We start from the raw sequence: 14,913 nt of genomic DNA on the forward strand, positions 1-14,913 counted from the left end.
TGACTCTTACAAAAAATCGGATATAACAACAATGCACTATAGCGAGTAAATTTTTCGCTGTTGTGATTTCTCACTATAACAGACTTCTACTGTATCATATTATTCTATTCTGTTTACCTTGACTTTATTTCTGCTCCTTGCTTTACTAATAAACCTAATTTGTTTTGTTACAGTGTCTTAGAGAAATTGCTGGCCGGTCTTTCGACATTACTGCGACCGCTGACTCTTCGACAGAAGTAAGAATCTTCCAGCAATCGGAACATTTGTATCATACGCCAACGCTACCAGTGAAATAGGACACTCGTTTTGTACAAATGTGTGAATTTTAAAAAGTACAACATTGTATAAACAAACAGAACTGCAAATAATGTGGGCATTTGTAAGATTTATAAATATTTGTGTATATTTACATATAAATAATTATTACGTTTAGTTTGAGAACTGAATCTTGGAATAGTTTTGTATAGTTTGAGAAGAGACTGGATCTGAACTGTGGTCGAGTGTTGAACGTTGCGGCTACCTCTGTGCAATACATCACGTTACTCAATTAGGGGTGTCGTCTTGTCTCAAAAAAAAAAAACTGGTGCTACTGTTTAGAGAATAGATACCGAAAACAAAGCAATAGATTTTTCTTCGCTTCACAAGTCGACATGCATTCACCAAGAACAAACATCGAAAACAAAGAAGAAGAATTTTTGTTTTATTAAAATAAAAATTATTGATAATACTTGGATTTCATTTAGCCTCTTATTTGGTCCTCATAGTGTTTTAACTTACCTTTCCAACCATATTCCATTCTCCACTTTTGAGAAGATAAAATTATCTTCCTTACGTACTTACGTATTTATTTCATCACCCATTTCCATTGTCCAGCTCCTACCAGGTTAGCACATTTCTATCTTCCTCAATCCAACCACTATTGTTCCTCCAGAACCGAGTTTCAATCCAGGTTACTTAGTCCGGGTCCACGTCTTGGCCTTCCTCCTGTTACCTGGGTCTCCACCATCCGCTTTTGCATCGTTCCCCTTTCATCCTCTTAATATTACCAAAGCATCTAAATTAAAACTTTTAAATTAAATTAAAGCTTTTCCACTGTGATTTTTTTCTTGACATCCTCATATCTTATTCTGTTGTTACCTTTCTTACCGTACTTCCTACAGATTGTATTTCACTGGCCTGGAATTTATTCTCCTCTCTTTTTGTTATTGTGCACGTCTTTGCTGAATATGTCTGTACTGGGCAGTAGTATATCTTATACATCACCTCTGTACACTTCATTGGTTCTTCCTTCCTCCACACCCCCTTTGGGTGGGAGACGCAGACGAAGAATACACCCATGGTATCCCCTGTCTGTCGTAAGAGGCGACCAAAGGATGATGAGATGCGGAACATCCTGGGTCAACGTTACTTGCGATTAGTACCACCTTGCGAGGAAAACCATGGGTCTGTGTTACATATGATCAGTACCATTACGCGAGGAACACTACGGGTCTGGGCATTGCATGTGATAACTGTCATTGTGTGTACTCCACCGGTCAGTTCGACTGTGTTCAGAATGGGTCTGCGTTACCTATGAGTAGTACCACTTTATGAGAAACACCATGGGTCTACGTTGCCTGTGATTAGTACGATTGTGCGAGAAACACCACGGCTTTGGCTGGAACCAGTGATTAGTACCACTATGTGAGAAAAATCATGGGTCTGCTTTGTCTGAAAGTAGTATGTGGGTTTGTACTGCCTGTGGGTGTTACCATAACATGTGATACACCGTGGGTCTACATTGCCTTTGGTTAATGAAACTATGTGAGCAACACCATGAATATACATGGCCCGTGATTATACTCCTCATTGCTTTACTTCTAAATTGACGTTTTGGCCGATTTTGGCTCTGTCTGGTGGTTACGAGCTGAAACATGGATATTCCACCAATCCCAAGTTGCCATTCACATCGACTTATATCGGCCGAGTGCGACATCGAAACCTAGTTGCCAAATCTAATATTTACATTCACCACGTGGTTAACCTAACTCGCTCAGGGTGTATGGTATTCGGTAGGATTAGTGATTTTTGCATTTTTCTTCAGTAATTAGTGTTTTTCATATTGATCCTTACCTGTCACGTATAGTACAGTACAACATACTTTACAATATAGCATAGCATAAGTTGGTAAAATACAGGTTTAGTAGTTCAGTCTATAAAAATAGCTACCGAGCTCGATAGCTGCAGTCGCTTAAGTGCGGCCAGTATCCAGTATTCGGGAGATAGTAGGTTCGAACCCCACTGTCGGCAGCCCTGAAAATGGTTTTCCGTGGTTTCCCATTTTCACACCAGGCAAATGCTGGGGCTGTACCTTAATTAAGGCCACGGCTGCTTCCTTCCCACTCCTAGCCCTTCCCTGTCCCACCGTCGCCATAAGACCTATCTGTGTCGGCGCGACGTAAAGCAACTAGCAAAAAAAAAAAAAAATAGCTGTAGTTTTATTTATGTCCGTGTATTGGTTAGTGTACTTAGTTTGTGTATGTTTAGCATGTCCCAGTGTAGTTCCATAAAGAATAGTGGCAAGAAAGTGACTCTGAGATCAGTGGAGTGTTCCCTTTGTAGGCCAAAACCTCCTTCCTGTGCCAGCCATTAGTGGTGAGTGATGTGTTATTTCCTCATTCTCTTTTATTTTTAATAATGCATTCTTTTTTTAGTGTCGGATGGTGATAGTAAGTGTAGTTTTTGTGAATTTGTTTCCAATCCCAATTCATTAGCTTTTCTGAGTGCGGTATTACATTTTAAGAGGTTCTGTTTACCGCGGTCGTATTGCATCAGCTGTTCCCGCTGCAGTAGCGCGCTGGCAGCAGATGTAAGGCGATGCTCATTTGTTTTGCGAAACGTCAGTTTAAAAGTAAAGCCATCCGGAATATAGTTCCACCATGTGAGGAACACCCTAGATTTGCATTACCTGTGACTGGTGTCATTGTGTGTGCATAGCATGGGTCTACATTAACTGTGATTAGTACCACTATAGGAGGAACACCATGGTTGTGCTTTACCAGTGATTACTATTACAAGGGGCCTGTGATCTGGATTTTGGACCCCTTTAGACAACAAGCATCATGTCTGAAAAGAAGTTGTGAATTAGATCCACTGAATGTTTTGAATTCATGGTCATTTTTTCATCATCTTTTGTTTTAGATTCTAGTCAGCGAATACATGTTGAAGTTTTAATTATCGTGTCATTTCGTATCGGTAGGGATCGATGACCTAGCTGTTAGTCCCCTTTAAACAACAAACATCATCATCCTTACTCCACACCAGGTTTCTCTCTCTCTGAATCCTTTTACTTATCTCCATGTTCAGCCCTACATCCTACACCAGTTAGCTTCCCAAGTACCTGAAGCTCTCCAATTCCCTTCCCTTTCTCCTCTAGTCACCACCATTGTTTTACATTTTTCCACACTGATTTTCATTCCATAATTTTCAGTAATACTCTGGTCGAGTTGTCATTGTACTTCCTCTCCGTTTGCTTCCCACACCGCAATATCATCTGTAAACCGCATTACCTTCAGCTCGTTGTCCCCATATTTTACCTTTGTCTTCTTCACAATATCATCCATAACCATTAGAAATAACAGTGGCGACAGCACTTATTTATTAATAATACTTGCTTCACGTTCCACTAACTACTTTTACGGTTCTCTAAGACACAGAGGTGCTGGAATTTAGTCACAAAGGAATTCTTTTACGTGCCAGTAAATCTACCGACACGAGAGTGACATATTTGAGCACCTTCAAATACCACCGGACTGAGCCAGAATGGAACCTGCCAAGTAGGGGTCAGAAGGTCAGCGCCTCAACTGTCTGACAAATAAACAAGGGAATTATAAGGTCCACCTATTCAATACTGAAGAAAATTATGTGATAGATTCTACAAGTCTGTTAAATCTTCACATTTCATTTATTTAGTCATATGGAACCGGTTTCGACAAAAACACATCAATATAAATGGTCCGTTATTGGACATTATAAATTTTCCAGCTAACTCATTCCTGGTTGCCAGCGTTTCGCCCCTGTGTGCTAGGCTGGGCTCATCAGTTGGTACCTAGCACCCTCTGGGAATCAACATGTAAATCAAAAACACATTATACGCTCATATATTACCTCTACCACTGTCCGCGCCCGCCCGAGTACAGCCCCCCCTCCCTCCGCTCTCTCTCGCAATGTACTGCCCCGGTCAGTTCCTTTTTAACTTAACTTCTATCAGGTTGGCACCTGAGGTTCCATCTTGGTTTGAGACCATTCTAGACCCACTTATGTAACCACGGATTTTCCATATAAGATCCTTTTTTGACACACTGTTTTAACAAGAGCCTTGGTCATTTTATATTAATCAACCTTATATCATAATTTATTATGACAATCATAGGCATAAAAGTGAAGCAAGCTGATATAAAAACTCTATTTTAGTACTTTATTTTTAATGCCAAGACACCAGCGTTCTATAAACTCAACCTGCCTACTTTGTTAAAATTGGCAAATACTATATTTTAATCATTATTTCTGTTAAGTACATAGCTGTATTCCAATTAGAATGTTCTAACACCATCATTGTATATACTTTTGTGGAACGATTTATAATTGAGTAGGTACCTGTTTTTTAGCCTCGTGAAACTTGATTACAATACGTATTAAATTGTGTGTAAACAAAAATATTACACTTATTTAGTACCGAAAAATTGACAATTGTACACTTTTACTACAAAGCGTATTGTACAAAGATTTTTAGCATATCTCTCAATTATAATTATTATGGTGTATACCTCATCATATAAAACATACACCAATGTAATACGATTACCATTTCACATTTGTAAAAACATTTTAGCCCTAATATGAATAATTTTACTAGAGATGTAAATTTTAATGTATTTCTGATGTCTTTGTTTTCTTTTCTTGGCTGATGATGACACAATTTTTGTCGAAACTGGTCCCATATGACTAAATAAATGAAATGTGAAGATTTAACAGACTTGAAGAATCTACCACATAATTTTCTTCAGTATTGAATAGGTGGACCTATAATTCCCTTGTTTATTTGTGAATCGCGATTCAATACGGAATCAATAATGAAGATTTTGACTTTAAATAAATCAACCGTCTGAGCCACTCACCGCGGTGCATTTATTTATTCATAAATGTTCAGGTAAGAAAGCTAACAAGAGCAAAATATACAGTGAGCCTCTCCTCTGGGTGATATGGAAGAATTGGTGCATCTGATGATGCTAGAGCAACTGGAGTCTCCTTTGTGATACTCATAACGTGAATAGCGAATGCGTACGAGACTTTCAGATACAACGTAGGGAGGTGTCCACTGAGGGGAAGCATTACGGTGAAGGAGGGGCCTCGACTGCCTTAAGTGCAGTAGCATACTGTCGCTTAGAAATAAAGAAGACATCTGAATCTCAGGCAACTATTGAGTTGCAATAGAATAAATAATTACAGTCAAATATGTCATAAATCGTAAAACTTAAAATTCATCAGGTGTTTCTTGTTAAAAGGGGTAATGACCTGTTTTCATTTTCCATCAGTAACAGACCTATAACTTGATCTACTTAATCCATCTGGACGCGCACTCTGCATTGTAATATACGAGCTGATCGCAGCATACCAGTACGGTAGAAAAGTCCGAACAAAGCTTTAATTTTCTATTTCCTGGTTTCCAAGGCATCTCTCTCTCTCTCAAGCAGTTAAGACTGTTTGGGAATCCATTAGGAAAGTAGCAGGAGGTTAAAGGCAAAATACCCGTTTGACCAAGAATGATTAATAAATCTTTTTGCCATGGCTAAAAGAACCTACCCCGAGACATCTCCTAATGAGTTATGAAATAAGATTGAGATTTGTCAGTTTTATATCATGTTAGCCCAAAGCTGGAAAATATAGTTAATGATCTAAAAAAAAAAACATATTTTCCACTGGGAAAAAATATGAAAGGAAAATAAATAATGTCAATGATCAACTAAAGTGTCAAACCTGTACCATTTTGTTAATTGCTCACATTGAAACCAAATTTCAACATAATTTTCTTTCCACTTGTATCTTCTTGGCCTTCGACTCTTTCATTTACTTGGAAGGGGCTTGTACATGGCTCACTGTCAGAATAGAGCACACTGAGGGAAAGAATACACCTGTGCATGCGTGAGCCAGACACCTTCCTATGTTGAAGCCACTGTACCAACGCAGCACGAAAATTGTTCTCCAAATTTGATAAACTGTAATTAACATGCACTACTGGTAGTAGTGTACTGTACTATACTTCTTGGCTTACTGTCTGCCTTATCATCACCCTGTGTATTGCCACAGAGAAGAAACCGGCACACACTGTATAAATCACAGGTGTCGAACCTTGCTCGCCGTAAGCACAGTGTCCCTATTTGAAATACCCGTGCATGCGGACGTGAGGCTTGTAATTCTCCATGTTGCGAACTGAGAGCGGTGTATGCCTATTGATGACAGGCTCCATTTATCAATCTCTTTTGATCAACACATAATGGTTGAACCGTACAGTTACATTGGCTGTGACATTCATATTAACGCAGTAATTTCTAAGCATGTGTTTGTATTTTGTGTACTTTTGTATCAATAGGATAATTGTTCATAGGAGAGTTGAGCACGTTAAACCCCTAAATTTAAAAAAAACTGTTTTATTTTGTACTTCATATTTTATGGCAACCTTTGTCCGACTCATTGGCTGAATGGTCAGCGTTGAGGCCTTCGGTTCAGAGGGTCCCGGGTTCGATTCCCGGCTGGGTCGGGGATTTCAATCACGTCTGATTGATTCTTCTGACCCAGGGACTGGGTGTTTGTGTTTGTTCCAACACTTTCCTCTTCATATTCAGAAAACACACTACACTACGAACCACCACAGAAACACGCAATAGTGATTACATCCCTCCATATAGGGTTGGTGTCAGGAAGGGCATCCGGCCGTAAAACAGGGTCATATCCACCTGTGCAACACAGTTCGCACCCACGGATGTGGGAAAAAGCGGTAGAAAAAGAAGATTTTATGGCAACCTGTAAAATAGGGTATTTATTTATTTTCCTAGTTCACAGTGATTACAAAACATGGTTTTTCATGCATTTTATGCTCTTTCCTGACCTTGTTTCTTGAATTTTATCAGATTAAAAACTTCAGTATTCTCCAATTGACGAAATAAAGAAATGAAAGAGGTGAAAGCTTAACTTTTACCTCATTCAGTACACTGAAGCTATGTCAAACCTCAAGCAACTTTAATTAGAGGATAATGCTATGAAATCAAATTTTAACATGTAATTTTTTTTTTTTTTTTTTTTCTAAGAAAGTGGTGGACAGTATTATAGGAAAACAGTGTGTTTGATTTTAGTGTTTTTTTAAACATTCTAGAAAGGACATGGGTTCATCAATTTTATATCATTGGACAGAATATTTCTGTATATTAATTAGAAAAATTAATTTTTGAGATGCTGTGGATGAACGATGAAACATGTACCAAAGAATGCATAAAATATTTTAAGATTAAGTGAAACGTATTGATTGGGTGGATCATTAAACCAAATATCAGTTTTTCATTTTATGTAAACACAGTGTTGAACACATTTAATTAATATGTCCTTATATGAAAGAATATTGCACGGAGTACGCCCCTCCAGGCTTGCGATATCTAATAACGTCCTGGACTAGTGCTCATAAGAGCTGTTTCTCATGCATGCAGAGCTGTCAGCTCATGACCTACAGTAGTAGTGTACCATACATCTTTACTATTGCTCCAGTCACCTCCCTGTGTTTTACTTTAGAAAAGAGACTCTCCTTGCAAACTTTTTTTGTATGATCCAGAAACTTTTTTAAATTTGGACAAACATAAAAATGTTAATTTCTACATGTTTGCATCTCATTTCTATTTTGTATCGTAAACCGTGGGTGGCTTGCCTGCCTCTATTCCAATATCAAGGAGTCCATTTGGCTGGGCAGGAGTCATCTTGGCAGACCAAGATTGTGAGTAGAGATGTTAGAACAGGCCCACCCAAACAATTATTTCATTTTTAGAAATTCTGAAATTGATAATGTTCAAATTTGAAATTATAGGTCAGGATACAGAGGTTGATCAAGTTTATGATGTGTTCAATACAGTGTGTTTTTAATGAGAGGTTGGGTTTGAGTAAATCTTGATACTACGGTTCACCTTCCTGAGAAATGCATGCAATTGCTGTTTCCGTAAGGGAACTGGTGGTACGTATGAATGAAACTGCGAGGCATTGCAGTTTTTTCTTTTATTAAAAATTTAACAGCGCACAATTCTTCTCACAACTGAGCAAGTTCAATCGAAGTAACAATGAATAGGAAGTACACACAGTCTACTACCCATAAGGCAGTCTGTTTAGTTCTAGTATTTTTATCTCCCCATTTTCCACAAATATTTAACATGCCCAAAGTTTCCCAAAAATGTCTGCTCCAGAACAAATGACTTGCTTGGGACCTATCTGTAAGATAAAGTGGCAAATTTGTTAGCATAAATAATATAAGCAATAAATTTCACGGTTAGCCCTGTATTGATGGATATGACAAACTGTAATTTATTCTACACCCAATCAATCCATAGTTTTGCTTTCAAATGGTGCCGGTTTTGCTGTGCACGGTGGTTGTCCTCGGCAAGTCCCTTCCATTATACGGCCATTGACATGTGCATCAGCAACCAACCAGTTTTATTCGCGTCTACACTGTGATATTCTCTTGTATAAATGAAACAGTTTTTTGAATGTATATTTTACTGTGATCCAAGGTGGGACTACCAATAGACAATGGCATTTTATGTCACCCTTATTCGATGCAAGTGCATTTTTGAATGCAGCTTTACCTAAATCATTTTCAAGTTCCATTAATCTCATGATCTACTAGTTTTTATTCTGGAATCCCATATCCAATTGGCCATCAAGTGTGTAATGTTTGGACTTTTAAAAGTGTACCTTAGTGTATTTGTAGTTTAACCCCCTTTTGTTTATAATGACACTATGTCCTTCTAAACAAATCCAAGAGAAATGCAGAGAACAACAAATCCTGCTTGTTTTAGTATTTTATGATCTGGAAAAGGCCTTTGATTCTGTTCCTAGAGAAGCTATGTGGACGGTATTATAGCGTTTTGGATGTCCTGACCGTTCTGTAGGCTCTTCATGATGGAATGGTTGGACGAGTTCTTCACCTGAATGAGCTATCAGAATTATTCCCTATCATAAATGGGCTTAAACAAGGCTGCGTTCTTACCCCCACCCTTTTTGTCCTGTACTTGGCAGCCATGCTTCACGAGACTTCTTCTATCGACCATGTAGCTGTGGAAATTGAGTTTCGACATGATGGTGGACTGTTCAACCAAACCAGGCTCCGTTCTGAGAATGACTCATAATACTCTCATAATGGAGCTTCAATATGCTATTATAATAATTTCGTGTGGCTATTTCTAGCCGAGTGCAGCCCTTGTAAGGCAGACCCTCCGATGAGGGTGGGCGGCATCTGCCATGTGTAGGTAACTGCGTGTTATTGTGGTGGAGGATAGTGTTATGTGATGACAATGCTGATGACAATGCAACACCTGCCCGTACACGTGAGGAGCTTCAAACATCCATAAACTGTTTTAAAGAAACTTATGGACGATTTGGTCTGACCATCAAACAAAGACTAAAGTACTTGCACAGCCAGCACCAGGTGGTACCGGTCCTTGAACTAAATGTCACCATAGCAGGAACACTTCTTGAACAGGTAGACCAATTCACCTACCTTGGTAGTACTCTTAAGTACACGCTGCAACTCAGAAAAGGATGTGGAATAGAATACGCTCTGCCCATGCAGCTTATGGCCACCTCTCCCACAGAGTTTTCTTGAATAAAGATCTCAAAATATATACCAAACTAATGGTGTACCGAGCTGTAGTCACATCATTACTATGTGGATGTGAAACGTGGACACTACTGTCGTGACATAAAGAAACTTGAAAGCTTCCTTCAGCAGAAACTTAGATCCATCCTGAACATCAAATGGGATGACTACATAAGCAGTGTGGCAGTTCTTAACAAGGTGCATGTGAACAGCATAGAAGCCTTCATCATCACTCATCGGCTTAGTGGGTTGGTCACATCCAGCATATGAATGATAACAGACTGCCTAAACAACTTCTCTACGGTGAGATTGGTCATGGCAAAAGGCCTCAAGGTGCTCCTTTGAAATGTTGTAAAGACCAGCTTAAGAAGACTATGAATAGCACCAACATAAATGCTAACACCTGGGCAAATACTGCACAAATCCGTGTTCTTTGGCGCAAAGTTACTGCAGAAGGTGTCTCACTGTTTTAACAGCCACGTCGCAGACCAGAAATTAATCCCTTGAAAAGCGGAAATTACGTCAGATCCAACTGCGTCCTCCACCCACCTTTAGAGGTGACCTGTGTAGCCGCATATTTCTTGTGAAGATTGCCTTGATCTGTCGTCAGTGACATCTCCACAGAGCCAACAGACTTGCAGAAGAAAAAAGTATTCTTGGAAACGAGTAGTGGACGACAATGATGTCCTAATTCCAGTTTTACGATGAATAGCCGAGGATGACCGCTATGTAGGTCAAAACTAGTACTATTTGAAAGTAAAACTATGTATTGATTAAGTTCTAAATCCCCCATGCCAAAACCTAGTTTGAAACTTGGGTGACAGAACTGATGCACTGCAGGGGAAGACCACATGCGAAAATAACTAGCAGTTTCTTCTGCAAGGCCCTGAAATTAACACCTGAATTACACATTAAGCAATAGGAAAGGGCTGCTAGTTTACAGATTTTATTGTACAGCCCTGATGTGGCCAAGCCCACGAGCCGAGATACACACACACCATGCTTCCATTCATTGGAGGTATTTCCAAAACTTCTTTCACCAGTATCCAGCCGTGTGATATGTTTTTTACAGATGGTTCTAAGATGGAGAAAATGTAGGATTCTCTTTTGTCTCCAATGATATTCGAATGAACATCTCGCTTCCCAATGTGTATAGCGTGTATACTGCAGGAGCGTTTTGCCATCTTAGAAGCTCTGCAGTCTTTTGATATCCATTTCCCATAACACACACCCCCCCCGTTGCAGCAAATTCATGACCTAGCCAAGTTGTGTGATGCTGGCACCATTATCACCCGCGTGGCTCCCAAGCCACATTGGGATTGTGACAAATGAAGCTGTGAAGGAAGGAGCGCAACCACAGCTATGAACGTACCTGCTACTGATATTTGTTCTCAACTATGGTGAACCATCTTGGCATCCTGGAAATCGGAGTGGCTAGCTATCCAAACTGCCAATAAGCTGAGAGCAATTAAGAAGTCAACTGCCTTCAGGAGATAGGCCGTAGTTTATGTAGGCTGAGGATAGGTCATGGAAGATCTATGCACTCTTATCTCCTGAAGTATGTTCTCGTGCTGCCAAATTCACCGTGGCCCACATCCTCACAGTGTGTGCTAATCAAGGGTGTTCTAAATTTCAATTTTTGAGTGTCCTTTTCAGCTTAATGAAATAATTTTTTTCATTCATTTTCAAATTCTTCCATTTGATATATACAAAGTAGTTTTAAATTTATTTTCATTTTGTTTCCATGTAATTTGTTCAGAGAGGACTGTTACCTAGTCGTACTTCTTAAAACAACCACCACCACTCACCAGAGAGGTTCAGCTGTATCACGTTAGTCTGGCCGCTTAGGATTCCATCCGTTAATAAATTGCTCTCTCCAGTACAGAAACTTCCTTGATGTACTGTATTTTGAAGGAAATTTCTAAACAAGCATAGAAGGGTTTGTTTCTTCATTGCAGAAACTTTTTAAAGCAAGTTTGTATACTGGACCACAGCCAACTCTTTCAAAATTGTGCAAGATATTTTTTTTCCATGTCTAACCATAAGTTCCAAGCAACAGGTAGCCTATTTTGTCAGACAGAATTACACTTGCCTGGAACAGTATTCCATTCTTTTCTTGGCAACTCCAGTTTTGCAGACTAGAAGTTAAAATCAATTGGTAGTACGCAAAAAGATATGCAACTACGATATTGTTAATTGGAAGATGTAACATTTTTATTGCATTGGCAGTAAGATTACTGAAAATCGAAGAAATTAAGCGTGGTGGTATACATGTTCTCTGGTGTTTTAGTTTGTTTAGCATGATTTCTTTTGAAATTTTATTACTAGAATCCAATATTAGACTCTTATTAGGATATAATGTGGAAGTTCCAGCCAAGAAAAAAGTTAGGACAGAAATCTACACATGTCAAGAAATGTTAAAATATAATATGTAACTAAGCAGAAATTGTAAAAAGTAAAAAGGTTGACAAGGATGTATCAACACAAAAGATATGATTCAAGTCATGTATCTCATCAAACAATTCCTACCACACGATATAATTTTGTTTTGTTTTCCTCTAATACTAATTACGAGGATGTGCGTTACAGAGAGAATAAAGTTTATATTTGTAATCAATGCCATCAATTCTGTTAAGATGTACAGTAAGTTGGGAAATTTGAAGAATCTGCAATTTTCATAGTTACTCATTTTATTATTGCTAATTTAATGAGTACTTATTTTTTCCAAGACAATAGAATAATACCGGCAAGCATTTATCCCACTTTAGTGTAAATACTTAGCAAGTTGTTATGAAACCAAAAAATGTAACCATAACTAGAGACCTGCACGGATGCGGATATCCGCGAAGTTAGTGTCTTGGCGGATAAAAATGGGATGGCAGTGCTGATAATTTCTAAATAATGAACTTTATTAATTTTCACTCAGGTATACTCGTATTTTTGCTCGTGATCAGGCGACCTTTGGCAGTGGTATGGGAGAATGGTGACATAGAAGAGCCTCGAGACCATAAAGCCATAAATCTGACCTGAGCCTACCAGACTCCTGCGCGCAATTAATGGAAGGAACAAAGATCAATACATCGGTAGTTGTCGCTAGATAAAATCTCTCATAAACCTGTGACTGTAGGGGTTCTGGTGCCAGGTGTCAGGCCTATTGTATTATGTTAACAGATCTATCAGTTTCAATACCTTGGGTGTAATATACTGTAATTAAATATTTGCAATATCCGCAGGCAACCATTCGCGGATGTGCACGAAGGAAGAGCGGATGCGGATATTATTTTGTATATCCGTGCAGGGCTCCAACCGTAACGTCATTTGACGGACAAATCACTTTGAACGCTTGACCTACATCAAATACAGTAGAGACTTTATTTGCCTACATCCATAAGAGTTCCAGAGGGGTTTGTAATAGAACCCAATCTTTCGGCACACAGATTAGAAAATGTATACCACCACCTCTAGTACCCTGCAGACTAACATTTAGAAGATAAAACTAATGGGAACCTAACAAATTACAGCATCAAGTGATGACGCCGTTAACGACTAATCGCTATCAACAAAGCTCATTACCGAGCTCGATAGCTGCAGTCGCTGAAGTGCGGCCAGTATCCAGTATTCGGGAGACAGTAGGTTCGAACCCCACTGTTGGCAGCCCTGAAGATGGTTTTCCGTGGTTTCCCATTTTCCAAATGCTGGGGCTGTACCTTAAGGCCATGGGCACTTCCTTCCCATTCCTAGGCCTTTGCTGTCCCATCGTCGCCGTAAGACCTATCTGTGTCGGTGCAACGTGAAGCAAATAGCAAAAAAGCTCATCATTAAGCTGTTCACATGCAACTCAGTGGCAACAACAACTCGCTACCTCGGGAAAATCTTTAAAAACTAAAGAGCTGAACAGGAAGCATGATATTTTATAAATATATACATGCATTACGTTGTACAAAGTTTTTTGTATAGCATCATGCAGATTCATCAAGTGGTGCAGCTATCTTTATTCTTACAGCAGTGTCCCCGATAGGAGTAATAGTCCCAAACAAGAACATTATCTGCCTCTCCAACTTAGGCATAGCTAAACCAGCTCTACTACAGAACATTCTCACAGATTGCATGTAAACTTAAGCCTTTTAACACGTTGAGTACCTGCTTCTGAGCGGGACACTTGAATGCCCGACCCTCGACGTACATCACTTATCACAATTTACAATTACGCCTAAACTATAGTTAGAAAAATGATACTTTGTGCTTACCTCTAGTAAATATTTAAGGTGTGATATCTGGTGTGACAGGTTTCAAAATACGTCTAATTTTATACAATCAATCTGTATTTTCAGCATAACGATTACCGTCATCGAAGTGAAGAAATGAAAGAATATGAAGGAAGCGTATTCGCAACATTGTTTTAGAAAATATCGTAGTACGAATAACAGGGTCTTCGGTCCAGTACATTTTTGTATCAGGATTTTGGACTAATCGGTTTCCACGATTGCATGATCGAATTCTTTATGAAAGGCCGGGGCACCGCACTTAATACTTGACTCGCTTATAGATTGGTCTGCTCACACACATACTGATAAAATTAGTCATTCATGAAAATACTCACGTAACTCAAAATATCCTGCTTATTTTCTATTTGAACATTTATACCTGAATTCTCTGTAAATGGTGGAACTTGTGGACAATAACTAGGATATGTATCAGGCACTTCACTTTTCTCTATAGACCTATCGGATTCGGGAATCGCAATTTCCTTGTCACTCTCACTTTCAATATCTGAGTCTATTTCAGGAATAAGTTCATCACCAGAATAATCATTGTGAACAATATCTATTTAATCTTCCGTAAGAAACTTTGTATTATAAGCCATTATGCTACACTCGGTAAGGACGACACGCACTGCATTGGAATCTCAAGTACCGACTTGACGCGCGAGGAAGTTATGAGATTTTTTCAGCTAAAACTGCTGAGATAAACATGAGCCCACTCAACGCGAAGGTTATCTCAACAAGGTCAACCACCTTCCTGCT

At 39.0% G+C, this 14,913-nt stretch overlaps 1 protein-coding gene across 2 annotated transcripts in view; it reads left to right on the plus strand.

The window, feature by feature from the left end:
- The window catches only part of RasGAP1 (Ras GTPase activating protein 1), a 159,987-nt gene extending 159,254 nt beyond the window's left edge, over nt 1-733 (plus strand). For both annotated transcript variants that reach the window (XM_067158273.2, XM_067158274.2), the window contains exon 20: nt 174-733. The gene's annotated coding sequence lies outside the window, so the exon portion shown is untranslated. The remainder of the gene's footprint in view (nt 1-173) is intronic.
- Nucleotides 734-14,913: the final 14,180 nt, after the last annotated feature.

This window comes from Anabrus simplex, chromosome 14, assembly GCF_040414725.1.
Source record: "Anabrus simplex isolate iqAnaSimp1 chromosome 14, ASM4041472v1, whole genome shotgun sequence".
Taxonomy (NCBI): Eukaryota; Metazoa; Arthropoda; class Insecta; order Orthoptera; family Tettigoniidae; genus Anabrus; species Anabrus simplex.